At 48.4% G+C, this 26,416-nt stretch overlaps 1 protein-coding gene across 3 annotated transcripts in view; it reads left to right on the top strand.

Moving 5' to 3' along the window:
* Positions 1-26,416, top strand: part of ADD3 (adducin 3) — a 69,905-nt gene that overhangs the window by 23,788 nt on the left and 19,701 nt on the right. For 2 of the 3 annotated variants that reach the window (XM_083149851.1, XM_083149849.1), the window contains exon 2: positions 3,226-3,262. The exons of the other annotated variant lie outside the window; for it this stretch is intronic. The gene's annotated coding sequence lies outside the window, so the exon portion shown is untranslated. The remainder of the gene's footprint in view (positions 1-3,225; positions 3,263-26,416) is intronic. 3 annotated transcript variants of the gene reach the window in all.

Here is a 26,416-nt window from a genome sequence, read left to right as displayed (position 1 = left end):
GCACTGAAACCTCTGGTATATGAATGTATGTAGCTGTGTGTGTAATGAGTAATGATGTAGCGGAGGGTGTCAGCCCCCTGTATACTGTAACTGCCCGGGGACTTGTGTGTGTGTGTGTGTGTGTGTAATGATGTAGCGGAGGATGTCAGCCCCCTGTATACTGTAACTGCCCGGGGACTTGTGTGTGTGTGTAATGATGTAGCGGAGGATGTCAGCCCCCTGTATACTGTAACTGCCCGGGGACTTGTGTGTGTGTGTAATGATGTAGCGGAGGATGTCAGCCCCCTGTATACTGTAACTGCCCGGGGACTTGTGTGTGTGTGTGTGTGTGTGTGTAATGATGTAGCGGAGGATGTCAGCCCCCTGTATACTGTAACTGCCCGGGGACTTGTGTGTGTGTGTAATGATGTAGCGGAGGATGTCAGCCCCCTGTATACTGTAACTGCCCGGGGACTTGTGTGTGTGTGTAATGATGTAGCGGAGGATGTCAGCCCCCTGTATACTGTAACTGCCCGGGGACTTGTGTGTGTGCACAGTCAGGGGATTCCCCTGTCCTACACATCAGGGGCTATAGCAGCACGGGACAATAACCGATACGCCATCGCTGCACCATTGGTATGCGGCTTGTGCGCTCGGGTTCCCCCCGTCGCTGACCTTGCAGACATCTGAACCATCTACTTTGAAGTCTGCGTTGACTGCAGTCTAATGGATTCTCCATCTCTTTCTGGAAATCGATTCTCTTCTACCAGTAACTTTTATGTTCCCGGGAGGTCTCGGTGTCTCTTAGCGAGTGGTCTCTGCACATTACAGCGCTCCACACAGTCTGGTTCTCCTGTCCGCCCCGCAGCGTTCCCATTAGATGGGGCGGAATTTCCCATTTCTGTCTTACAGGCGTCGCTTGCTCCATATTACCGGTACATTGTGGTCGGGCAGGTTAATGCCATATACTGTATGTGCTGCCGTCTCCTACTATATATTACTGTAACCCTTCTGTTTACATCGCTGCTTAGTGTTGTATGTACATTTCTTATATATGCTTATAAAACTGTAGCATCCAATCCGATGCTTTCTGGACTGAACTAAAATAAAGGAGACATTCTGATTGGGTATGGGTCATTGGGTTGCCCACTGGAGGCCCGCATGGCTTAGGCATGTCGACCTATGTCAGGTGTCAACCTAAGATTGACATGGATGTAAGGACGACAATGGTTAGGTCAACAGTCAAGTTTGACATGTGTATTGCCTGTCGGCTCAGTAAAAAGTGAAAAACCTGTGTTGACCTAATGCTTGTGTCAACCTTCCATCCATGTCAACTTATTTCAGTGGTCAACCCAATGAATGTCGACCTTATGTGTCAACCCAACCACCGTATACCTCCTCATTGGCTGCACAATCACCTTTGCACCAGCATTTGCGTCTCCCCCGGTGCATGCTGGGCGGTGTCTTGGTGTGACACAAATATTGGTCCATCCTGCAGAACCGCTTCCTGCGCTGTGCAAACAATGAAATCCGTTGATGTACCAGGAAGGAATTGGGGAAGTGTCAGCTCGGAGATACCCACTCGCAACCTTCAGGAAGCTCTCTCGTATTGGCAGAACCCTATACATAGTCCGGGCCAGCAGTGTCTGTGTAACTAAATGACTGCAACTGTCACAATGCATTACTGTCATTTATATGTGTACATCCACTCTTGGGGTTCAGAGGTCACCCCTCTCCAGGCGGCAGCAGGCCCTCTCTGTATAAAGTGGTATATGGCTTTCACCTACTGACCTGTGCAGCAATAATGCCTCACATCAGTTTTGTATAGGAGAAGCTGTCACCTGTGTGTGACAGTAATCTCCCTGCCGTAGATCCTGGTACCGGCTTGGTATTTTCCCAGCAGCCTTCTGTGTTGCTGCAATTTCGGCTAATCTGCAAAGCTACGTGTAAATCTCGGTTAATGATATGGGGAAATTAGAGGAGATCTGCCCACGCTGAGATTTAGGATTAATATGTACTAAGCCGGTAATTTGTCAAAACTTGTCCCAAGTTGTTGGGAGAAACTGCTGATAGAGAGATAGAGGCGCCTTTGTCGGCTGAACGGGGCCCCGGCAAATTCTGTTTTTCTGCAGTTGTGGAATTTATTTTATTTTTAGCTGCCGGCGTAGAACCCGCGTTTGGCTTTGATTTTGCTTTTGTCGCCTCAACCAGCCTTCTAGATTTTGTTTGTGTACCCATAAAGTATTGGCTTTGCTCCTGGATCACTTACCTGTGGCACCCAGTGTGGGGTACTATTGCAAAGTGCCGGGCAACCAGATCCATCCGTGAATTCTGCAGCCAAAAATCAGACTGGCTCAAGTTTCCGCTAGTTTGTTACTTTACTGCGCTGTAAGCCGCCCGCCCTGAAGTTAATTCCTGCGCTGGGTCCGGCTGCCCTCTGTAAACGCGAAGGCAAACGTCTGCAAGGAAGTCTTTGTAAAACAGCCACAGACCACGGGTGGTGTATAATAGGCGGCGGATACAGGGCAAGATCTCTGTAGTCCTTATAGGTCACTCCATCAATCTGTACAGTTACGTTACATTTATGCCTGCCTGGAGGCTAAAGCCTGTTACTGAATGATCAATGTCATTTGTTGGAATATCTCTGAAAATCCATTCCTGCCTCCCAAGATTTTGCCTGTGTTGCTCCTTACCTCTGGAACTCTCTACCTCTCCTCAGCAGACTCTGCAATGCTCTACAGACGGGCTCTCGAGACCCACTTCATCACACCCAGTCTCACCCTAACCCTCTATTACCCACTCACTGTGGGTAATAGAGAGCTACAGGGAGGCCGAAACCGAGGGCTAGGTGTAGGGAGGAGTAGAAGGTAGTCTAAAGGAAGAGTAGGAAAAGCACATAAGGGCAGAGGGCCCTGTTTGTGGGAGCTTACATTCTAAAGGGGGGGGGGGATGCAGACAGACTGGGGTGAATTGGACCTGCTGCGAGCGGGTCTGGATCGGCTCCTTGGTATGGTGCCATAAAAATTAAGCGTAATAATCAGTAGTGGGACCATTATCACTGTGGACATGTCGGTGGCCCCTACACTGATTCAGGTGTAAGTGGAGTAAATTACCGTTTATATGGTTAGCGACACTGTGCGATATACTGACCCTGTGACCCCTGTGATACACTGACCCTGTGACCCCTGTGATACACTGACCCTGTGACCCCTGTCGCTGATGATCTTATTGGTTTGTTTTCTTTAGGTGAAGAGCTGAACGTGTCTCCTGGGAATATATTTGGGTAAGTGCCACTATTGTGTGTATATGTGACAGCATCTTATGGAGTGACGTTTCCAGGTCTTCTCCACTAACTGCAATTGTGTTACAGGACTTGTATTTAGAATATAGGACCCATTAAATGCAAATATTACCATGTGTATATATTTGGGGGCTCACTTGCACATATTAGATGGGGACATGGGGTGGGGATATAAAACTGATGCTTTGAATATGTTCTTATGCATTGTCAGTCCGCACTTCCAGTCCTTCTGGCATGTTTTAGACCCATGTGAAGTCGGATCAGACAGACGGGCTACTTATCACACAGGCGCCCGTATTTCATGTCTTCCACACTCCTAAAATGAATCGACGCGGCACACAAGCCTAGTGCTTCAGTGATGTCACTGGCTCCTAGTGAACGGATAGGCTGCGCATTCATGAATATTAGCCCCTCCTGTAATATGCCACACCCCCTCCCTCACCAAAAAAATAGGACCTTACACGTCTGTTCTCACATTGGAGGTTTTTTACTATGAAGAAGATCTGGTTTTCCCCAGCGAGTATTTCTCTCTCTGATTCAGGCCTAATCGCACATCTGCAAATTTGCGTAAGATTGCAGTTCGTTATCCACCTCCCAGGCAGAGCGAAAACCCACCCTGTACAAGTCAGCAAGTGAAGTGGGAACACCTCGCTATTCAATTGTATCGGAAAATCCATGTGCAGCTCGCTCACCATCCTGTGATTTTCCCGGTCTGTGCACACCTGACCCTTCCACAACCGTGCCACAGAGACGGGCAGACCAGGGCCGGAGCTGGCGTCACAGACCCTCCCTGAGAATGTCTGGGCACACCTGCGTTCTCTCTGACACCCCCAGATAACAGCTGGTTAACACCCCCCAAACGCCGGCTTCTTATCAGTCAAATTGCGAGGGGATTGCGATTAGATCCATATGCGCTATCCAATCTGTTCGATAAATGTTTGGATTGCGGATTCCTACATAAGCAGTCTACTCTGAATTGGGTCCTTAAGGCCCCCATACACTGGGCTATTTACCTGCAGCTGTGATTGCAGCAATTGATCATGAGAAAAGAGCCTAAATTGCAGGTGACTGACAGCGAGTCTGATGCGATGCGTGCTCCTGGGCAGGCATGGCTGGGATTGCATGTGGTATATCGCATGCGATCCTGCGAGGGGAGAAGTCGCCGTAATGTATGGGGCCCTTAGTGCTGACATGCTGTATACACATTATAATGCCTGTTTCCTCTGATGGGTCCTCACTGCAGCCAGTTTGATGTTTAGCCCCCGTTTTGCATTACGAATACATTTGATAGATCGTGATTTCGGCCTTTTGTGCACATTGTGAAAAACCTGAGTGATCTGCTCACTGATGCCTGGCAATCCTGTAAATCATTGGGATAATCTGTTCTAGGAGAGTACGGCTGAGTGAGGGGGTTCCTCACTGGGTGGTGGCACTGTTCTCATAGCGTTCGTGCAGGGGTGTGGCATTCCCCTGTAAGGGGGGATCTTCTGCGGTTTTTGGCTGCAGCACAGAGGGCGCAGATTTCCATCTGCTGCTTCCTGTTTGTGTGTGTGTGTGTGTTTGTGCTCTTCTAGTAACCGCGTTGCCATCTATCTTTGTGTGTGTGTACACAGAGATCAGACTGTGATTAAAGGGCTTGGCCATCACGTTACTCTTTAAAGCCGTTCCATTAACTGGATGCTGATCAGTCGTACGTGCATGTCAACAGTTCATCTGATCAGAAGTACAGTAACGATTTAGTGAAACCGCCCCATTACGTCATCCGCATTTATATCTTATTCCCAGGGAATGCTTGATGGGCCAAGTGGTTCTTATCTGCCCGTAAATCCTATGTTTAATGCTTTGTATCCCCACAAGTTTGTTTGTTTAGTATTCCTTTAATCCCATGAATGATGGAGCAATCTCCAATGCTGGGAATTTATTTCTCGTGGAGTTGACTCCACACGTTGAATTCTAACTTTTTTTGTTTTTAACTCATTGTGTAGGGGACGCAATTGATCTGTTGATCTATAGGTCAGCGGAGTACGGTGTTCAGGTTTGGAGACCATGGTAGAGTATTTCGGTGATAGGTCCATGAAACAGTCTCCCAGCACTTGTGGTCGGGACTCAATGTGACAAAATGGAGTAGTTCAGTAGATTGCGAACGGTAGATTGTGTGCTTGGGAAGGTTTCAGCCAGCAAGGAGTTAATGCTTCCACCTGATGTTTTGCAGAAAGCTAAGCTGCTGGGGGTGGTCCTGGAGTTTGGCGCGGTGCATTATCATTTAGCCTGTCTGCCCGCCCCAGGATGGCAAACATCCATCCCACCACAATTGTGGTTACACGGATGGATCTCATGTCGGCGTAGTCACTGTAAAACCGCTGTTATTATTAGACTCTGTGGAGGAAAATGAGGAGACCATAGATAATGTGTTTGTGTAATAGTTACTTTATCCACAGTGACTGCAAAGCATCCAGAAACTAGGATGTGCCTTAGTGATGTCACTGGCTCATAGTGACTGGATAGGCTGCACTCTCAGTAATGTCACTAGCTCCTAGAGAATGGATAGGCTGCATTCTCAGTGATGTCACTAGCTCCTAGTAACTGGATAGGCTGCATTCTCAGTGATATCATTCGTTAATAGTGAATTGAAAGGCTGCACTCTGTGATGTCATTGGTTAATAATGATGCTAGATTGCACTCCTCAGTGATGTCACTGGCACCTAGTAAATGGATGAGGCTGCACTCTCAGTGATGTCATTGGCTCCTAGTGACTGGATAGGCTGCAATCTACATGGTGTCACTGGCTCCTAGTGACTGGATATGCTGCACTCTCAGTGATGTCACTGGCTCCTAGTGACAGGATAGGCTGCACTCTACATGGTGTCACTGTTTCCTAGTGACTGGGTAGGCTGCACTCTACATGGTGTCACTGTTTCCTAGTGACTGGGTAGGCTGCACTCTCAGTGATGTCACTGGCTCCTAGTGACAGGATAGGCTGCACTCTACATGGTGTCACTGTTTCCCAGTGACTGGATAGGCTGCACTCTTAGTGATGTTACTGGCACTCTTTGATTTTGCTGGTTTCTAGTAATAGATGAACTGCTATCAGTGATGTCACTGGCTCCTTGTACAGCATGTCCTGCTCTCAATGATGTCACTGTCCTAGTGAATGGATAAGTCTGCATTCTCGTTGATAACATTTTGTTTATAAATCCCATAATGCACAGGGCATGTTGTAGTAAGCACATATAAAAGCCAGGGTTGGATTCGGTGACAGTTTCTTTTTAAAAATATACTGAAGTGTATTTTGAATTGTTCCATTGTTTTGGGATTTTAGCCGTAATATAAAGCTATTATACATGTGAGTGTCCTGGAAACATGCTGTCGAGCGGTTTCATCTTACCTGTTACCTGGTGGAGCGGTCTCTGGGATCTGCAGAATACATTGTCCCTGTATTCCTGCTATGGCCGGCTGAGGGATACTAGCTAATAACAATCGGCGCTCGCCGGTCTTGCCTGGCTCGTGTTTGTTCACAATCCATGGGCTGCGTTGATAATTAGTTTATTTTCTGGGCTTTGCTTTTTATTTGGTGAAGATTGGGAACGATGATCCAGCCCAGTGTGCTGGCATTGCGCGATTGTTTGTGCTGTAAATGTTGAGTCATTGATTGAATGTTAATCTCACCCCATTCTCTATACAGTGTGCGGTGAGCGGAGACTCTGCATTGCCACAGTATGACGGAGCAGTGCTATTAAAGTCTTGTTTTCTTTATCGCAGCTGCTTGGCCACTTTGTATAAAGGTTACTGATACTGGATATTGGTGTCAGAATTGCTCATATCCACGGACCAATCTCTGGGTAATACATACATGGCACCCAATCAGTGTTCCTTGTCCATAGGTCTAGAGCAGAGAACACACCCACCTCCACATCGTACTCTGTGCACACGCATTTGCTGATCTTGGTCTCCATTGGTTTCAGCAACAGGTGAGATGGTTTCTGTGTATCGGATACACCTGAACGTAAGCTGATCTCTTGTATCGAAGCATAAGAAAATAAACCAGTGTTCTCTGAAAGCGGAGTTCCCCATTTAATCATCTATTAAAATATGTATACAAATATATACTGAAACCAGTTTATCCTGTCTGGCTATGACGCATCATTCTGAAAGTAGAGGGCCATTTTTGATTCAAATAAGTTCTTTTCCCTTAAAACTTAGAGAAAGTGATTCGCCGTTGAATGTCACGTCAGTAGATAGTAAGTGCTGCAGGAACGATGGCATGGGGTGTTTAACCAAATGCAATCCGCAGGTGGGGCGCGGAGGGAATGCTTTCGGCGGCCTCTGCTTTGGGGAGAGGGGGCCGGAGGGACCGCTGCTGGTGTCCATCTGGGTACTTTAGCACTGTGAAGGAGTGCTAGCAGGCGGCGGGGGTCAGCAGTGGTGGCAGAATTGTTTAAAACACTGGGCAGCCCTCTGATTGGCTGAGATCTCTCAGCCAATCCGAGTGCCGCCGAGTGTTTGTGATATATATTTTTAAAATTCTGCTGCTGTGCTGGCTCCCGCCGCCCGATATCGCTACTTTATAGCACTATGCTACTCCGCTGCCCTCTTTCAGCTCCCAATGTGCCATCGCAAAATGGCATGCAGCATCGGGTGCTGAAAGGGGGCAATTTTTGCACCATAAGATGCGATGGACATCACAATTCAATGTCGCATTGAATCCGATTGCATAAGTGTATGGGTAGCATTAGAGAAAAATACATGGTTTCCCCAGCACACTCAGTGGTACCAGTGACCAGATTTAAATACTATATGACAATAGGCTTCAGAGATCTTGGTTACTTATATTTGCAAATATATGAATAAGCCCCAAGCTGTCGTCAAGGCTTCTCTGTGTATCGGGGTATGCTGCCTGCACATTGGGTATCATTTAGAACACTCTGGTTAGAGTTATCCGGCGACTCCCAACGTTATTTACAAATTCTGTGATTTAACGTGAAATGCTGATTAATGCTTAAGGCAAAACCTGGGAGTATCGCATTGCAGGACGGTGCGTCCTGAGCGGAGATCTCCCAGGCTCTCCTGTACTCCATCCCCCATCATTCTCCCTCTAGTCTACACTGCCCTGCGGCCTTCTCCAGGAGATAAGCTTTCATATCAAGTTGCCTGCAGATTCCTGGGCTGAGAGGTCCTGGGGGGGGGGGGGGGGTGATTGTCTCATCCCTCTACTTAATCCTCCACTTCACGCAACTCCAGATACCCCAGGAATTCACATCAGTGACTCCGGCCGGATAATAGACTTTCTCTGTCTTGTGACTGGATTTAGGGGCCCATTTATTAAACCATATTTGCGGCTAAATCCCCGAAAACACCCGTTTTCGGGATTTAGCCGCAAATATTAAGTATCTCCTAAATGTATCAAAGGGGGACCGCAGCAGGGATCTCCGATCCCTGCTGCGATCCCCCCTGCACCGCCGCCGGCCGCATCCCCCATAGGTTTCTATGGGGGATGCGAAGCTGCCCGATGTATTAACATCGGGCAGCCCGGCTTCGCATCCCTGGGCTATCGCCATTCTGATATGGCGATAGCCCATTGTAGCCTATGGCTACGTGATCGCACTACGAACGGAGCAGTGCGGTCACAGGGGTCGGCGGGGGTCAGCGCATAACCGCGCATGCGCAGACCCCCCCGGCTTCCGGGTTAGGGCTTCGCAGGGACAGGCTCCTATCGGAGCCCTGTCCCTGCGCCCTTTTAATGATACATCCCGGCGGTGTACTTCCGCGGTGCCAGGAAACACAGTGTGATATATAGAATCCAACAACCTTATGGTGAAAGAGGGCACTTCATGGTGCATTAAAAGATGATTTTTATTGGATCTAACAATCACAATGATCCACGATACATAAAGACAATTGCTCGTACCAAAATGAATAAACTCTGTGGGCTGGTTAGCTGGTTACCACAAGGCATAAGTAGATATACCAGGCACAAGCTGCTCACGGATCCACTGCAGACGTACTTGTTCCTCCAAAGCTAAATATTGGTGACACACACACACACACACACACACACAGCACCTTATATAAATATATGTATGCATGTGTGTAAGTATGTATGTTATGTTTAAAATAAATAAAGTGTGTTGTCTATGGTCCTACTAGGAGGGGAGTCAGCCACAGAAGTGATGTTGAAGGCTTTCAATTAACTGATTTAATTTGCAGGGGAGGAGAGGTGCCCCCTTGGGAGCAGGAGCCCGGCGGCAGATGACTCCGTTGCCTCCCAGAGTTAGGCCTCTGTGCACTGATCTGATCACACAGATAATTGTGTACTCCCATCTAACAGCCTTTCTCCTTGGTGGTGGTTGTGAATTATAGCGGACTAGGACGCAGCCCACCATAATCCGGTGTCTGCGTATTACAGCAACAGGAACGTCTCTGTAATTGTTTCCGGACTAGCTACTGCGCACAGACCGTCAGCATGAACCTTTCACTGGGCCTAGATCCGACTAAGGACAACATTGACTTCGTTATCTCCCTGCAGCCTCCGGAAATAGACCCTTCTGTAGAATCATTATAGGACAGTTATAAAATACAGAAACCGTTACATGCGTGCAGCCGGCGCCCCTCCTAATATATTCGTTTTAGACTCTGGGGGAGATGGACCAAGCCTTGGAAAGAGAGAAAGTACCAACCAATCAGCTGTCCTTTTCATACACTGGGGCAGATGTATTAAGCCTGGTGAAGTGATGAAGTGGAAAGTGATAACGCAGCAGCCAAGTAACTGCCAACTGCCATTTTTCAAACACAGCTGATTGGCTGGTACATTATCACCTTCTGCTTTCTCACCTTCCCTGCTAAATCTAGGAGGCTGTAAAACAGGAATGGGGAACCTTCGGCCCTCCAGCTGTTGAACTACACTTCCCAGCATGCCCTGCTACAGTTTTGCTGTTTGGCCATGCTAAAACTGTTGCAGGGCATGCTGGGATGCGTAGTTCAACAACAGCTGGAGGGCCGAAGGCTGTGAAACCATTGGCCTTGTCACAGAACAGTTCTGATTGGCAGAGGGCCATTGTCCTGCTTTGTGACGCTTTCTGCATTATTCCGATAGTTGATTGGTTATTTGCAGTAGACCATTACCCTAGCTGTATACACAGTGGTGCTTCTGCGTACGGCTCACATGGGGTGGTGAATGGAACGGCAATGCTAAAAGGTGTTAATTTGCTGGTGGCCTGAAGTGAACGCAATAATGTCTGTTATGGGCGTGTCAGTTACTGCGGCTGAATTCTTATTTGCATAGCCGCTTCTACAGAGGTTGTGATTGGATGGCGACAGTACACCTGTCATAGGGGAAGGGCCGATGGTGGCCTGCCTATATCTGCTGGCAGTGTTAGTCTGCACGGACTCTAAACGTGGGTGCCTTGGAACCGACCGGTCTCTGAAAACTCATCACGGTGTCTTATAACTACAAATTACAGCTCCCCAGCTACTAATTAATGGATCTGGTTAGTAATTTTTAACTCTTAGATCTTCTCCAGGAGCGGCCTCGAGGAGCTGGGAAACGGTTAATTAAATGAGGTTGTTATCGTTCTCCATCTATTGTATTAATGAAGAACATCTGTTTGCCGTATAACCCAGGGCGGTTTTCATAAATATTTCTGAGCCGAGGCCTGGATTGTGTCCAGCGGCAGAGGCCTTATTGTGGGTGGGACGCCCAACGTGCGGTGGAGATGTTGAACTTCTGTACCCTGGTGGTATATTTACAGTGAGAGCGCGTCACTCACAGCTGTGTGCAGTGATTAGTGCCGGGGGGGGGGGGGGGGGGGGGGGGGACGTGTTATATCACAGTATATATGGGATAGATTACTGAGAATGTGGCTCCTTTACGCTGTCCGGGTGCTACGTGTTAGGGCCGCAGCATGTTTGGAACGGAGAAGGGGACAAATTATTTTTTTCTGGGGTGTTATTCAGGCTGTTTGGTGGAGATAGATAGATATATATATATATATATATATATATATCACACACTATGTAGTCATAAAGTCGACCACCGTTGTCGCCCCAAGTTGACAGGCAGTATGTTGCCATGTCCACTGTGTCAAGATGTGAAATCCTGACATTGTCAGAATGCTGACGTTAAGGTTAGGCTGCAGGAAGGGAGGATACTCGCGGGAACTGCTGATCCATCAAATGTCTGTGCCGGAACTATTGCACACAGCTGTCAGAACCTGTAACCCACTAGGGATGGTCTATCGACATTCAATCATGTTGACGTTTCGGGCATGTTGACGTTCTCACGACAACTTGATAAACATCGACCTTATATACAACACCTGATTATGGATTTATATTAAGGCTACTCCTTCTTTGCTAACGTACTGCCAGTATCATGAGCAGCGAGCGAGTGCCTTGTGTCCTCTCCTCCTCTCGCTCTTTCCATGCTACATCCATATCTTCCCTCCAGAACTGTAAATGTCAGGCCGATAACACAAAGACGGATCTCTTTCTAGGAGCAGGGGTTTTTTTTCACATGAGTGAAGGGCGCTGGAATGATTAAGTCCGCCATCCAAGTGGTGCGCTCCGAATATTAGGCCCCCACCTCCTTTAGTACAAAGACCTGCTATTGCTGCGGATTTAACCCATCGCTCCCCGGACGAGGTTCTGGATATCTTATCTCCGGCACATGGTGTTCCGTGGCCCTGCTAGGACGGAGCTGGCCCGGGGAGCGCTCTTTCTGGAGTGTTTCTGGCAGAGTTCCCCGCTGTGATGTCATTTGGAACTTGCTGAATCCCAGCTGGAGGTTGCAGCTCATCTGTTGCTATTGATTTACAGGAACACAGAGCCGGGACTGCCGCGTTCATGGGCAGGACCCTCCTTTCCAAATAAACGAAGCTAAACTCTTTATATATAATGTATTTATGTAAAAAAAGGGTGGGGCCTGAGCGGTACAGCGCCGTGTGGTAACTGGCGCTCCACCACGGTTCATATGGTAACGTTTGCAAGAACTTTGTTTTGAGAACAACCCAGATTTATTATCTTTTTCCCTCTCTATTTCCTGGATCGTTTTCCTGTGTCTCTGTCCCTAAGGATCTCCCTCTGATGGGATCCAGTCGTTTTCTCCATAATATTCCATCTTGGGAAGGGGATACGGTCACTAGGACGACCCTGTTTCGGTCAACATGCATTGGCTGGGATACAGTCGATTGGTCAACAGCATGTTTGTCGACAGTCATTAGGTTGACATTACTAGGTCGACATGGGACAAGGTCGACAGATCATTAGGTCGACACAAGGAACAGGTCAACATGGGCAAGGTCAACAGTCAAAAGGTCGACATGGGATTTTCCACAGTTTTTTTAGCCGACATGTGCCGACAGGCGGTACTTCATGCCCTACCATCCACTAGGGCGTGGTGGGAGAATAAAAGTGTGCCGAGCGTATAGAGGCACCGTGCCCGAAGCAAGGGGAACCTGTGCTATATTTCAGTGTCCATGTCGACTGTGTTGACGTTTGGGTCAAACAGTGAAAACCCCCATGTCGGCTTTTTGACTGTCGACCTTGCCCATTTCAACCGACCTATGGACCTTGTCCCATGTCGACCTAGACCCATGTCGACCTTTCAGCATGTCGACCTAGTGGTGTCAACCTAATGACTGTCGACCAACATGCTTTAGACCTAATGATCCACACTCCATTGGGTGGACCACTGACGGTCGGCTAAGGTTGGCAGGATTGGAAAGTTGACACAAGCTTTCCGTCGGCAGTCAAAAGGTTGACATGAGTTTTTCATATTTTCTTTCTCCCACCACTACAGGGTGGTGGGAGAATAAAATGGTTCATGGCGAGGCATGCGTGGGGACACGGTACATTTTGATGTCCACGTCGACTATTTTGGCATTTGGAACAAAAAGTGAAACTCTTGTCTACCTTTTGAATGTCAACCTTGCCATTGTCGTCCTAATGCTTGTCTCACTTCCAACTTTTTTAACCTTAGGTCAGCACCTAAAATAGGTCGACGTGGCTAAGCCCTGTAGACGCAGTGCAGGTTGGGTGAAGGCAATGACCCGTATCCCTTGGGTGGGTCCGGCTGGTTTGTTGTTCTACAGTGCCGCAGTAACCGTCTATTCCACAGCTTTGATCCCTGCGATACGATGCCCGGATTGTTGGCACGGAGCCCGGTAAATCCCCTCTCTTGGCTGGACCTAATATGCCTTGCGGGTCCCAGAGGGAATTTCTCACCCTCTCTAAGCCAGTAAGTCGGTGTAATGTCAGCAGTGGACATTAGATCTTAGATGGGATGCTGGCAGGCGTCCACTTGTTCTCCCCTGCACGCATTCTACGCTGCAAGTGCTTTGGGTGTTTGGGATTCCATGGCTTCGCTGCTCCGCAGGAGCTCGCACACATTCCTGGCTTGTGGCAAAGCGTCTCGTTTCTTCTAGGTATTGCTTACCGAGGGCCTTCAGTGGTGGGGGAGGCGCAGAGCGGTGATCTGGGAATATGCGGGTGAAGGAATGCACTCTCCAGATAAAGATGTTCTCTCCCAGTACCGTCTCCTTCTATCTCCTGCTCAGATGTCTCTTGTCTAATGTTTAAATCTCTGAAATAGAAATTCTGCACCTAAATAGTCCGTAGGGCACTGATTGCGCCCCCATCTAATTGCATTCTAGAGATTAGGGAGAGGAAAAACTTCTAGAAAAAATAAACGTTCCTTTATTTAGAGGTGTAAATATGGGGAGATTGCTCTGTCGGTATTGCAGCTGCTTTCTGGTCTGATCCGCTATTTATGATGATACACCCGATCCGTTACTGAGACATGAGGCGTTTGTGTCATGCGAATGTTCCGCGCTGCTTCGGCTGAGGACTTTAGCACAGTATATGGGAGATGAGTCTGTTATAACAGATCAGTGATTCACGACCTGATATTCCTCTCATTGTTCATGGGGCCACATTATTACACTTATTTGCAAGTGTTTGAAGAACCCCCCAAGTCACCAGACATGCCACGTGCTCTGTAGTTCCTGCCCCAGCTCATGGCAGGACTCCCAGATTCCCCTGACCATCAGGCATTACCCCCATGCTTCTCACTGCTCCCCTACATCTACTCACTTTTTCATGTGCGTCTGCCAGTTACGTCGTTACCCCCTCTTCCTCCTCCTCTGGGCAGGAGCTCACATGATGCTGAGGTCCTTTGCTCCTGTCCAGTTGCTGTCTTTTCGTTATTCCAAGCAGATCATAAGGGTTAAGTTGGCCATACATCTACAGATCGATTGTCAGATCTGGCTAGTTGGAACAAAAACCTGGTAATATCTGGGTGACAGTTTTTGGCAGTTTCCAGCAATTCAAAGCAAATGGTCAACTGTCATTTGCTCTCATCCATTACCAGGTCAAACGTTTCCTGTTGTCCTTGACCAGGTTGCACACACTGTAGCAGGTATTTTGGGCACTTGTCCATGCAGATCTTCTCTATATCTGTCATGTTTTGGGGCTGTCTCCGGGCAACACAGACTTTCAATTCCCTCCAGTTTTTTCGATTAGGTTGAGGTCACCCCACTGTACACCCGCTATTCTCCAAACTTTATGCTTTAGAGACTCCTCTCTGGAATGGAAAGTTTACAATCCCCCCCAGGTCAAGCTTTCTGCAAATACAATAACACGTAGTTGACCTCAAGTGCACAGCTGGCTATCTACTGCATCTTCTATCTAAAGCATTGTTTAGAGTGAATTTAATGAGTCTAATAGTAACACATAAATGACAGGTCATCCACTAGCCAAGGAAAATATACAAGTCTGTTTAATCCTGGGTTTTAATTTAAGTTTTTAGGGATTTAGTCAGGATCCCAATGGATGGAAACCCAACAACCAATCACAATGCTGACGTGGGCTTTAGGCAATAGGGTCAGGCACTAGGGGGGAGGGTTAGGGTCAGGCACTAGGGGGGAGGGTTAGGGTCAGGCACTAGGGGGGAGGGTTAGGGTCAGGCACTAGGGGGGAGGGTTAGGGTCAGGCACTAGGGGGGAGGGTTAGGGTCAGGCACTAGGGGGAGGGTAAGGATTAGGCACAGGGGCCGGTGGTTAGGCACTTGGGTGAAGATTAGGCTGCAGGAAGGGAGAGGTAGTGGTGGGGGTGTTATGGTTAGGCACTAGAGGGAGGGCTGGGCTGCAGGATGGGGGGATAGGCTGTGGGACGGGATGGTTGGGGTTAGGCACTAGGTCTAGGGTTTATCTGAGGGTGGTATAGGGTTAGGCAGTAGGGTGAGAGGGGCAAGCTAGGGGAGAATTAGGCTGTCGGGGGCGTGGCTTATTACTGGGGTTAGAATACTCACTGGGATCCATTGGCATTGTGACTATCAGAATTCTGACATTTCATGTTCCAGACCACCAGCATTCCATACCCAACTTTTTTTTTTCTCCTTTTAAAACCCACCCCCCTCCCAAAAAACTGCTAATATCATGCTTGTTTATGCCTCTCACATGTAGTGGACATCAGTCGCCCCTGGGGTACGGGAAGGTTGAGTAAGCAGTGACTGAGCCGTCCCCAGCTTGTCCAGAGTAGTGTTGTTGTGGCTTCATATAAAGCATTTAGTGTATGTTTGTCTGTTTCCACCTACCTGCACTTCCTCTCTGTGTATCGGACACCGCCGGGTGCAGAAGCCCGTGTACTCTGTGTATCGGACACCGCCAGGTGCAGAAGCCCGTGTACTCTGTGTATCGTACACCGCCAGGTGCAGAGCCCATGTACTCTGTGTGTATCGGACACCGCCAGGTGCAGAAGCCCGTGTACTCTGTATCGGACACCGCCAGGTGCAGAAGCCCGTGTACTCTGTGTATCGGACACCGCTAGGTGCAGAAGCGTGTGTACTCTGTGTATCGTACACCGCCAGGTGCAGAGCCCCCCGTGTACTCTGTGTATCGGACACCGCCGGGTGCAGAAGCCCGTGTACTCTGTGTATCGGACACCGCCGGGTGCAGAAGCCCGTGTACTCTGTGTATCGGACACCGCCAGGTGCAGAAGCCTGTGTACTCTGTGTATCGTACACCGCCAGGTGCAGAGCCCATGTACTCTGTGTATCGGACACCGCCAGGTGCAGAAGCCCGTGTACTCTGTGTATCGTACACCGCCAGGTGCAGAAGCCCGTGTACTCTGTGTATCGTACACCGCCAGGTGCAGAGCCCATGTACTCTGTGTGTATCGGACACCGCCAGGAGCAGAAGCCCGTGTACTCTGTGTATCGGACACCGCTAGGTGCAGAAGCCTGTGTACTCTGTGTATCGTACACCGCTAGGTGCAGAAGCCCGTGTACTCTGTGTATCGTACACCGCCAGGTGCAGAGCCCATGTACTCTGTGTATCGTACACCGCTAGGTGCAGAAGCCTGTGTACTCTGTGTATCGGACACCGCCGGGTGCAGAAGCCCGTGTACTCTGGGTATCGGACACCGCCGGGTGCAGAAGCCCGTGTACTCTGTGTATCGGACACCGCCGGGTGCAGAAGCCCGTGTACTCTGTGTATCGGACACCGCCGGGTGCAGAAGCCCGTGTACTCTGTGTATCGGACACCGCCGGGTGCAGAAGCCCGTGTACTCTGTGTATCGGACACCGCCGGGTGCAGATGCCCGTGTACTCTGTGTATCGGACACCGCCAGGTGCAGAGCCGTCCGTGTACTCTGTGTATCGGACACCGCCAGGTGCAGAGCCCCCGTGTACTAGATATGTTTCTGTCACCTCCTGTATCCACACTCTGCGGGCTGTGTGATACGACTTCAGAGCAGAGTTGATATATTTCCTTAATACCTGCACCCCCATAATGTGTGGGGTTATATCTATTTCTTTCCTTGAAACCGTAACAAGTTAATATATCCAGCAGGAGGTAAAACCAGAACATGCTTCTGTAGCAGTTATAGTTAGGTGCACCATACTGTCCCTTTAAACAGGACACAGGTTACACAGGTTCTGTGACTGGCTAACTTCAACCCTACATCTTACCTGGTCTTATTCAGCCCCAGAACATGTGTAATCCATGAGCGTCCTGGTGTAAACGGATAGTGTGGTATACCTAGATCTACTGGGGCGTTGTCACTTCCCTTTTTTAAAGGAGAAGTAGCAGTTGTATATTTCTTTGCTTTTTACCTATGTGACCTTTCAGTCATGGGGTCATGCGCAAAGGGCGGAGCTATGACGCTGAGGTCATTGTGTTGGGAGAGTAGAAATCTCTGACGTCCCCAGGTTTGCTTAAAATCCAGATTGGGAGCTTCTTCCGATAATTGTATAGGTGTATTCCTGCGTGCAGCGTGTCGGCTGGTAAAGGGGCCATCACAATAGTGCATTATCCAAATGTATGCTCTGACGTAGCCTCTTAGAAGTGTGTTGTTGTGGTGGCGTTATCCGGTGATCCTGCGGTTCTCTGTAATGATCTGTCTTCTATACTGAGGAGGATATTCTCCATTGTATGAGGCTTGGAAGCAGATCAGAGTCTGTGCTACGTAGGGGAATCTCTCTGGGCCTCACTTCAATACCACATCCTAAGGTTAGTTTGTCAGAAAGATGAAACCCCTGGGAAGAAAATGTGAGTGTTGCTGGATTACTGTCACTACTACACATATCCCCTCAGCCTCGCTCACAGACACACATTCCCTCTAGGTGTGGGTTTTGTCACAGCTTGGAATGCTGGTATTTGTAGTTCCATGATCGCTAGAGGGGGAGGGGAGTGATGACACCCTAACTGCATGGTGATGCGTCTTTCAGTGATGTCACTAGCTGCTTGTGTTGTGTCACAGGCTGAATATTGATCACACCCCCAACATGGACTTGTCCCCTCTGCAGACCGATCTCTATTACCACTTCTATTATTTTTGTGATTACTTTTTTCTTTTCTACAGTAGATGCCGGATTTTCTGTCGCTCTTTGTGTAATCTGTGCCCTTCGTTAGGTAATAACATCATGGCTAGTAACCTTTATCTTCCTCCCTGGGGTTTACCGGAGTTCATGGAAGGGCTGATGTCCCCCCTGTGCTGGACAACAGCTTGAGTTTAATCTCTGGTTCTGTCTGCTGTGTTTTTGTGCCGGTCTGATCCGTTTCCTCCTCCCCAGGCTGCCGTCCTCTGTCCCCCTGCCTGGGCTCTGACCTCTCGCCTTCATTCTGACATCAAGAGGAGATTTTAGCAGATGTACAAAGCGGAATGGCGCTCACCCAGCCAAGTGGTGGCCTGATTAAGCCCTCGCTGCTATCCGGTGCGGTCGCCTCTCTCTCAGAGATCATGTGAGTGGTGCGGTCTGTAGGCGACCTGTACAAACACTCCAAAAGTCCCATTGCACTAAGCATCCAGGCTGGAACTGGAATCTCTGCCGGATTGGATCAAAGGGGTTTTTGTTTTTTTAAAGTCCCATTTCTGGTCTGCTCTTGTGTCCTTTTTAAATATAAATAAATTACCATTTCCGTTACTGTATCAAATATAAGACCCTGTTTTACATACTACAACCTCTTCAAACGGCAACATGATGGGCTAATGGCATTGGAACATTACAGTACTTATACATATTGGACTAAGGGTAGGGGGGGGGGGGGGGCACTGAGGAGTTCTGCCCCATGTAAAAGGGCGAGACTGTAGACCGGGCGATTTTATGTTGGGTCATAGAAATATGGGGCGACTTTCCATATTTAAAGGAAGTTCTTGTACAGGGTGCATGCTGGGAACACTTTATTGTCCAGTGAACAGACTTTAATAAAAAAAAAAACTTTGACATACTTTATACAGACTAGGTATAGACCTAGTGATCATTCTAGAACCCTGCCTCTTTCAAAACCCGAGCAGTTCCTCTTCGCTGCCTGGGGTGGCGCTCTCTGCTGTGGGTTCTGTGAACCTGAGTAGTGACGTCAGTAAGTTTATACTGAGGTAGGGTAGAACCTTGGTCTATAGTACGTCAGCCAGCGGGAGATGAGTGATTTGCCCAGAATTCCCCGGGGTGGTGATTACGCCCTGCAGTCCGGTGGGGTAAATGTCCCCTTCCTAAACTCTCTGTGAGAATGTGGCCTTTGCACCTATAATGTGATATTTGGGTTCTCCTGCCTCAGAGGAGGGGATCCTGCACAGAGAACCAGGCGGATGTCTTCCAGTCCTGCAGTTCTCTGCAGAATCATATGAAAGTCATTAGGACCCTGAACTATCCCCTAAATGTGATTGGTGCTGCCTGGTTCTGTTTCTGTCTATTTATATTTCATATGCCAGACATCTGCATGCGCGGCGTATGGCGGGTGTGGAACAGCAGGTTAGTGAGGGAATTCTCATTTCGCTGCACTGGTTTAATACATTCCTGTTACTTTATCATCCCCGGGAATAGCACCTCTGTGACTTTCCAGCCCCAGAAATAGATGGGGGGGGGGGGGTTATTAATGCTTTTTCCTGCAGGAAATCATCTCTCAGCTGTGGACCTCTCTTCCTGGGGAAACCATAGACACTCACAGAGAGAGACTAATGGGCGCCAGGCACTGTGACTTCTGTCTGTTACTGTATGTATTCCACAGTCTCTAAATACAACCTCATGCATTCATGGAGGAAGGGGTTACTCTGGTGCTGCCTTGCCCGGGAGGCGGGGGAAGTAGGTGCTCTGTTGCTGTATTGCCCAGGTGGCATCGGAAGTAGGCGCTCTGCTGTTGCCTTGCCCAGGTGGTGGGGGAAGTTGGCGCTCTTTTGCTGTCTTGCCCGGGTGGCAGGGAAAGTAGGTGCTCAGTTGCTGAGAGGTGAGAGATGCTCTGTTGCTACTTTGGAGGGGGGGTGAGAGTTTAAAGCACTATGTTGCTACCATGGCAGTTGGGAGTCTTTTTGGCAGCCCTGCCCGGGTGGTGAGGAAGGTGGCCTTTTCCTGCCTCGTCCATGTAACCAGGGAGGCTCTGCCAAATAGCTGACAGGGGGTCTATATTGCCACCCCCTTTTTAACACTTTTCTATCTGTATAACAGTAAAATGGAATTATTTGTTCCCTTATTATGTCACCTGTACAGTGACCATCGCTGCCAACCCGCTTTTACCCTGAGATATGAAGATTATAGCGGGAACAGCGCTGCTCTTATTTGCACCTACCCACCCACTGTACGGCGAGTTCTCATGATCTGGGAGTCCACCGACCGTGCGATTGCTCCCTGATTATACATTATTATTACGCGCTAAGCCTCATGACCACCAGTGGAGATTGTATTTTTATATATGAGCTTAAGTCTGCTTTTCTAACACCGCACTCCTAACCGTAATTGTTTCCTGGCCCCATCCTGCTCAGCGAATGGTCTTGTGTCGGATTCCCAGTCTGTCTGCCAAGAGCCGCGCTTGTTCAGATGGAGGGGAATGATAAGCCGGCAATGTGGGACTCTGAAGGGTGTTTGTGTTCTCCCAGCCCATCTGCGGTGCGTCCTGTGAGCTTTGGGTATGTGCTAATGCACAACCAATCCACCTCCTCCTGCGGAGGCGTTCACAGCCTTGCAGGACAGGCTGACCTCATTGCTGTGAGTGATGGGGACAGTAAATGAGATTTCTGAAGCACTAATGGCAAGATTGCAAACTGATTGCCAGGCAGCGTAATGGACATTGGGACAGATGTATTAGGCCTTAACATGTGATAAAGGACTAGCCAATCAGCCCCTAACTGCCTTGTGACAGGAGCTGATTGGCTGGTCCTTTGTTACCCTCTACTTTATCTCTTGTTAAGGCTCAATACATCTGCCCCAATATACCATCTCTAATGAGTTATTGTACAGTTGTGTAAAGGGGTGTACACACGGGACTCCGCCCCGCCTGCTGTGTACACAGTGTGATTCTGGCTAACCACCTATGTGATTTTGATGATCTAGTTGAAATCGCCTGGCAGAATTGCCCCGTGTGTACACGGCTTCAGTAATATGGAGGAGCTGCAACTACAGTACTGTAGCATTTATGGTCTTCTGCTGACCACAATAATCATTAAGCAGCCGGGATGGGTCATAGGGTTGACTGGTCTTAGGTGGACCAATATACAGTAGGAGCTGTCCTGATTAAGCCGGGCCTCGGCGCGCCATTCCCCCTGGCCTGCCAGCGAATGTGGTGGACGTGCATCTGAGATACTTGCAGGTAACACACTCACATGTATAATGTTGGGTGTAAGCAGTAGAGCTGGCGATCCGTTGTGGGGAGCGTATGGTATCACAGCACAGTATAAGATAGCCCGTCAGGCCCTTAATGCCTTGTGTGAGTTGTGACTGTGCAGTTCCCTTTCATCGCAGGCGGTTTTTCCTTTCAGATTTGTGATTCTGCAGCTGTGATGTAATAATGTAATATTGGGACCTCACTGATGGACAGCGTCTTCCTGACCAGTATATTCTATGTGCCCTTTGTATAACCCTTCCTATGAACTGTCCAGTGCATGCTGGGCGATGTGGGAGGGGCGTCGGTACGATGGTGTTCATACCTGTATAGCTTTGTGGTATTGATACATGGTCATATGAACCCTTGTTATTTGATTAAAGTGGACCCCTACCACCATTTGTGTACTGCGGAGGCGGCTACTTCATTCCCAGGCTGAATTTAATTATTTCTATAAGCTGTCTATGAACGCTCCACATACCGCAGTGATGTCATCGGCTTCCAGGGAAGCGATTGGCTACATACTGACCCTATATCTTAGTCTGTGAGCCTGTTATGGACTTTGGTATTCCCCTTATCACCCTGTCAGTCCTGTGCTACGGAGACATATATATTTATTTCCCTTTTCAGCTGATAAACCGCACATGACGGATACTCTGCGGACACCAGGAATATCGCTGGAAATATCTCAGGCCTCCTGTCCTGGGGCCACGATAGGAGTCGCCGTCTGTCTGTCTGGCGTTCAGCTTGCCAGGTTATATAATCTTACGGAGGTGATGTCAGCCCTCCCAAATCCCTGTAACCACAGCCAGCTGCGATTCCGTGTAACCCTTTCTTATCATGCTTCGCTTTTCTTTTTGCCATTACCGTGACTATTTTCCTGCTAAGTTTGGTACTGATCGTGTAGCCACTGGATTCCGCTGGATGATGCAACTGCTGATAACTCAACACAAACTTTATTATTACTTTTTACCAAAGAATTTTGGTCAAATATCAGTGTGTACAGCTTATATAGAACTGGGGACACTTAAATGTCTTTGTTTTCTAACTTTTTTACATATATATTATTTCAATTAGTTGGTGGTGGTTGCAGCAGAAGTTCTTGGAACACTAGGGTCATGTGATCACTCAGAGCCAGTATCCTGCCAGCTGGCAAGTTTGTTGACGTCACATGATGTTTCTCAGGGACACACTGAGCGTGTTCCTGCCAGTACATGGGCCCTTTACACTCATTCTCATGAATATTCGTGGCTACCTAGGAATGGGGGGGGGGTTGGGCAGCAGGGTTGCAACTGTTATCCTGCATATTAAAGTGATGAACTTCATTTTTTGGCACCCCCTATCAAAAACTCTGCTGTATCCTCTTGCCCCAGTCGTTTTCCAGTGATGAATTCATACCCTCCTCACTGAGGTTATTACTGTGTCATACTTGTAGCCAAATACAGCGAAAGCGAACCGGTTGATACTAAAGCCTTACTGAAAAGCCTAGCATTATAGTGCAGGGCAGCATGCGCGCAGAGGGGCTTGTGTTTAGCACATCCTATAAGCTATACTGACATATATACCTGTGGCAGGAAGGGTTAATCCCGCTGAGGATTGCTGGAACATGACTTCATGGCTCTTCCAGTGACTGGTACAAGCAGCGATGCTTCCATGTCCCCCTTCTCTTCTTCCACAAAGAAATGTCTGTCTCTTGTGTCTGGGCGCGCGTCGTGTTGTCCTCAGCCTTCCATAGAGAGGCTCTAAGCCCTCACACTGGCACATGTCGCCTGTCAGGAAGGTTATAGCAGACACGTGACTCCGCACACCCTGTTCCCGATAATCAGGACGCCTTTGATTTTTCCTCTAATTAAAATCTGAAGGGGTCGGTGAAGGGAACATGCTTTCCCAGCACGTAGCGAAGTTCTGGTGAGGGGAATCTGGGGCACGCCATCGTTCATGATTGCCTAGATAATTAGTCGCAGTGCCACCATACAGCGTCCGATAGCAGCGAATTCTACAGAAAGTGCAAAACATTTATTAAATAGATCGATGCAGTGTGCTGGCCAAATGTTGTCACCTTCTATTCTTTTCTCAGAGCGGTCTGGATTGTACCCATGTGTATTTGGACAGAGGCTCCTGCCACTCCTGTTCCATAATTTAAGTTCATCGCTGAAGAAGGCAGAGATTTCTGCAGAACTGGTGTCATGTGACCTCTCAGAGCCAATGTCCTGCAAGCTGGCAGCATGGGTGCTTGTCCAGCCCACTGGGCAATGCTCCTGCCAGTAACTCTCATTAGTGCTCATGAATATTCAAAAATCACGGGTGCACATAAACGCTAGGGTTATTTATTTGTCTGCAGCCAATTAATTTACCGTTCGGTTTCTGGAGCATTGCAGGAACAGAGCACCTGGGGGAAGCCCACACAAATAATGGGAGAAGATACAAACTCCAAACAAATAGGGACAGGACTGGGAATTATACTCATGACATCTGTAGCGATGATTATACGCGTCGGTGTCCGTAAATGACTAAGCCGCATTGTAAAGAATATTGGTTCATACGACAAATATCTGCATATCCTGTGAGGTGATTGTTCCACTCTACTTTCATATTCTAGAAGTAACAGCCAATCAGATCTGAGAGTTGGTCACCCTTGGTTACTCCAATGATGATGATGGTAACATTGTAACTATTTATATGCTACAGTTTGTATCGCACAATAAACTGCCAAGGGCAACAGTTACGCGTCCCACGGACAAAACCCCATTCATCTCAGGATCCTATATATAATAGTGTTATCTGTCCCTACCCAATATGTGCATCACGTAATATAATTCCAGTCCGCGGACAAAGGTCACAGAGCTCTTACATCTGTTTTCCTTTCCCCATAGTTGTAACCCATGTCTCTCATGTGATGTAGGGGCCTTAGGTGTTTCTTATATCCATTCAGTTGACTCAATGACCCATACCCATCTGTATATCCATATATTGGATCAGGGGTGGGCCGCCAACAGCCGAGGGGGCTGGCCTGGTCTGTGAGGGGCTCTGTGCTGACCTGACTCACAAAATAAATGATTTATTACTACTTTTCGCACAGTGATGATTACAGTATCTCTTACTTGTGATCTAGAGTCAGAAAAAAGGAATTAACATCCATAGCGCTACAGCCTGACTGATTACTGCTCGTACAAGAAGATGCGGAGAGGTTCTGTGAGAGATCTGGGAAAGCTGCACCTGTCCTTGGGATGGTCCTACTAGGATCTCGGTCCAAGGCGATGTATCTAGCAGTGGAGAAATTGACCTTTGCAACCAATCAAATTTGAGATAGAATTTATCCAGGACATTCTATAAAGGCTTAATGTTTGGCAGGTGCAATGCCTCCAATGGTCCAATGCACTAGTTAATCTGCTTCGTCGCTCTCCCACTAAAGGAGTAGTTGGAGCCACGAAAACATGCCGGGCTCACATTACATGTGCACGCTCCCACTGTGGGAAGCTCGCGCCAGCCCCAATCTGTCACACCTGACTAATGCTGGGTACACACCAGGACGACTAGGGCCCGATCCCCACAATCTAGATCCAATTCCGATCAATTGGATGTAGATTGTGTGCTGATTGGGCCCTTCTGACCTGGTGTGGACCGATACCGATCCGATGCGCGGTCCCGCGGGTCGGTCGTTATTGAGATCCTACCTGCTGCAGGTAGGATCTCAATGACGACCATACAGCCGGGTGCGGGTCGCCATCGGATCGGACCCGCTCACGGTGCACATCGTGAGCGGGTCGTGACCCCCCCCCCGCGCGTCACCGTGAGCGGGTCGGACGAGACACTGACGACCCGCTCAAGATGTGCATCGTGAGCGGGTCGTCCTGGTGTGTACCCTACATAAGGTGCTGCCAGTCAGTGAGCCGCATTGGACTCTGAATGTTATTTTAGGGCAAAATCTATATATAGGTAGAGTCTCCCTTGGTTTTTCAGAATATTTAGTTTTTTCCCCTCCCCTGCCTTTTTTTTCACACTTACTTCGTCCCATGGTGGCCATGAGATTCCTCTTCAGCGGCATCCCCGTTCCCAAGGATGCATTGCACAGATTGGCTGGTGATGTCATTGGCGCAAAGCCCTCCTGGGGCCGGAGATGCCGCTTAAGAGGATTCAGAAGGCCGCTGTGGACCTTGGGGGGGGGGGGGGGGGGCATTTTGGCACCGCCGGGGAGACCAGATAAGTATGAAAAAAAAAAAATGATTCCAAAATTCGCAAAAACCCTTTATCCAAAATGCTCATGGTCCCGAGCGTTTTGGGTAGGGGATATTCCACCTGTAGAAAAACGACAATGTTAAACTGCAACAATGTATGTTTTTTTCTACTAAAATGACATATGTAACACTGCCTAGGTCTGATGAGTCTGCATTGTTGTTCTGCTGCAGTTATGACCTCACCTGTCATTGTTACACTTTGGCACCAATCGGGTTCCCCCACCTATTTCTTAGCTACTTCTATAAAGCCGCATAACCTGCAGAAGCTGTGTGGGAAGTTGCTGGTCTGGAACGTATTAATAATCTGGATTTATACACCGCTTATACAGATATGCTGTAGCTGTCTGTCAGCGACCACACTATAGAGAAGTTTATCATGCCCTATAGTAAAATACAGTATAAATCCTTAGTGCCATAGAACTCTGCGTCCTCGCGTATGAGCGATGTGTCGTCTGCGTAGTTTCTGTGGCTGTTTAGCAGAACAGAGCTAAAGTTGCAGGTGTGACTGTATTGGGCCTGTAGTTTCACTAAACATGTTATCCCGTGTTCCCATTACAACCAGTGGTACTTATTCTATATCCAGCTCTTAGCGCCCTCCTACCGCTTTGTCTGCTAGTACCTATTTCTGTACTATCAGTGTTCCCTGGTGCTATATAAATTCCTGTTAATAATAATAGGCAGGCCACATAAGAAGTTGAGTACAATACTCTATATGGATATATTACACATAATGGGGTATTTAAAACTTATTTTTTAAGCTTTTATTAGTGGACTTCTGGCTGCAGGTCTTTGATTGGCTCTCCTCTGGCTGAGCTGCGTTC

This window comes from Crinia signifera, chromosome 6 (assembly GCF_055691185.1).
Source record: "Crinia signifera chromosome 6, ASM5569118v1, whole genome shotgun sequence".
Taxonomy (NCBI): Eukaryota; Metazoa; Chordata; class Amphibia; order Anura; family Myobatrachidae; genus Crinia; species Crinia signifera.
The sequence above is the reverse complement of the archived record's forward strand: the minus strand, read 5'-3'. Positions and strand labels throughout refer to the sequence as shown.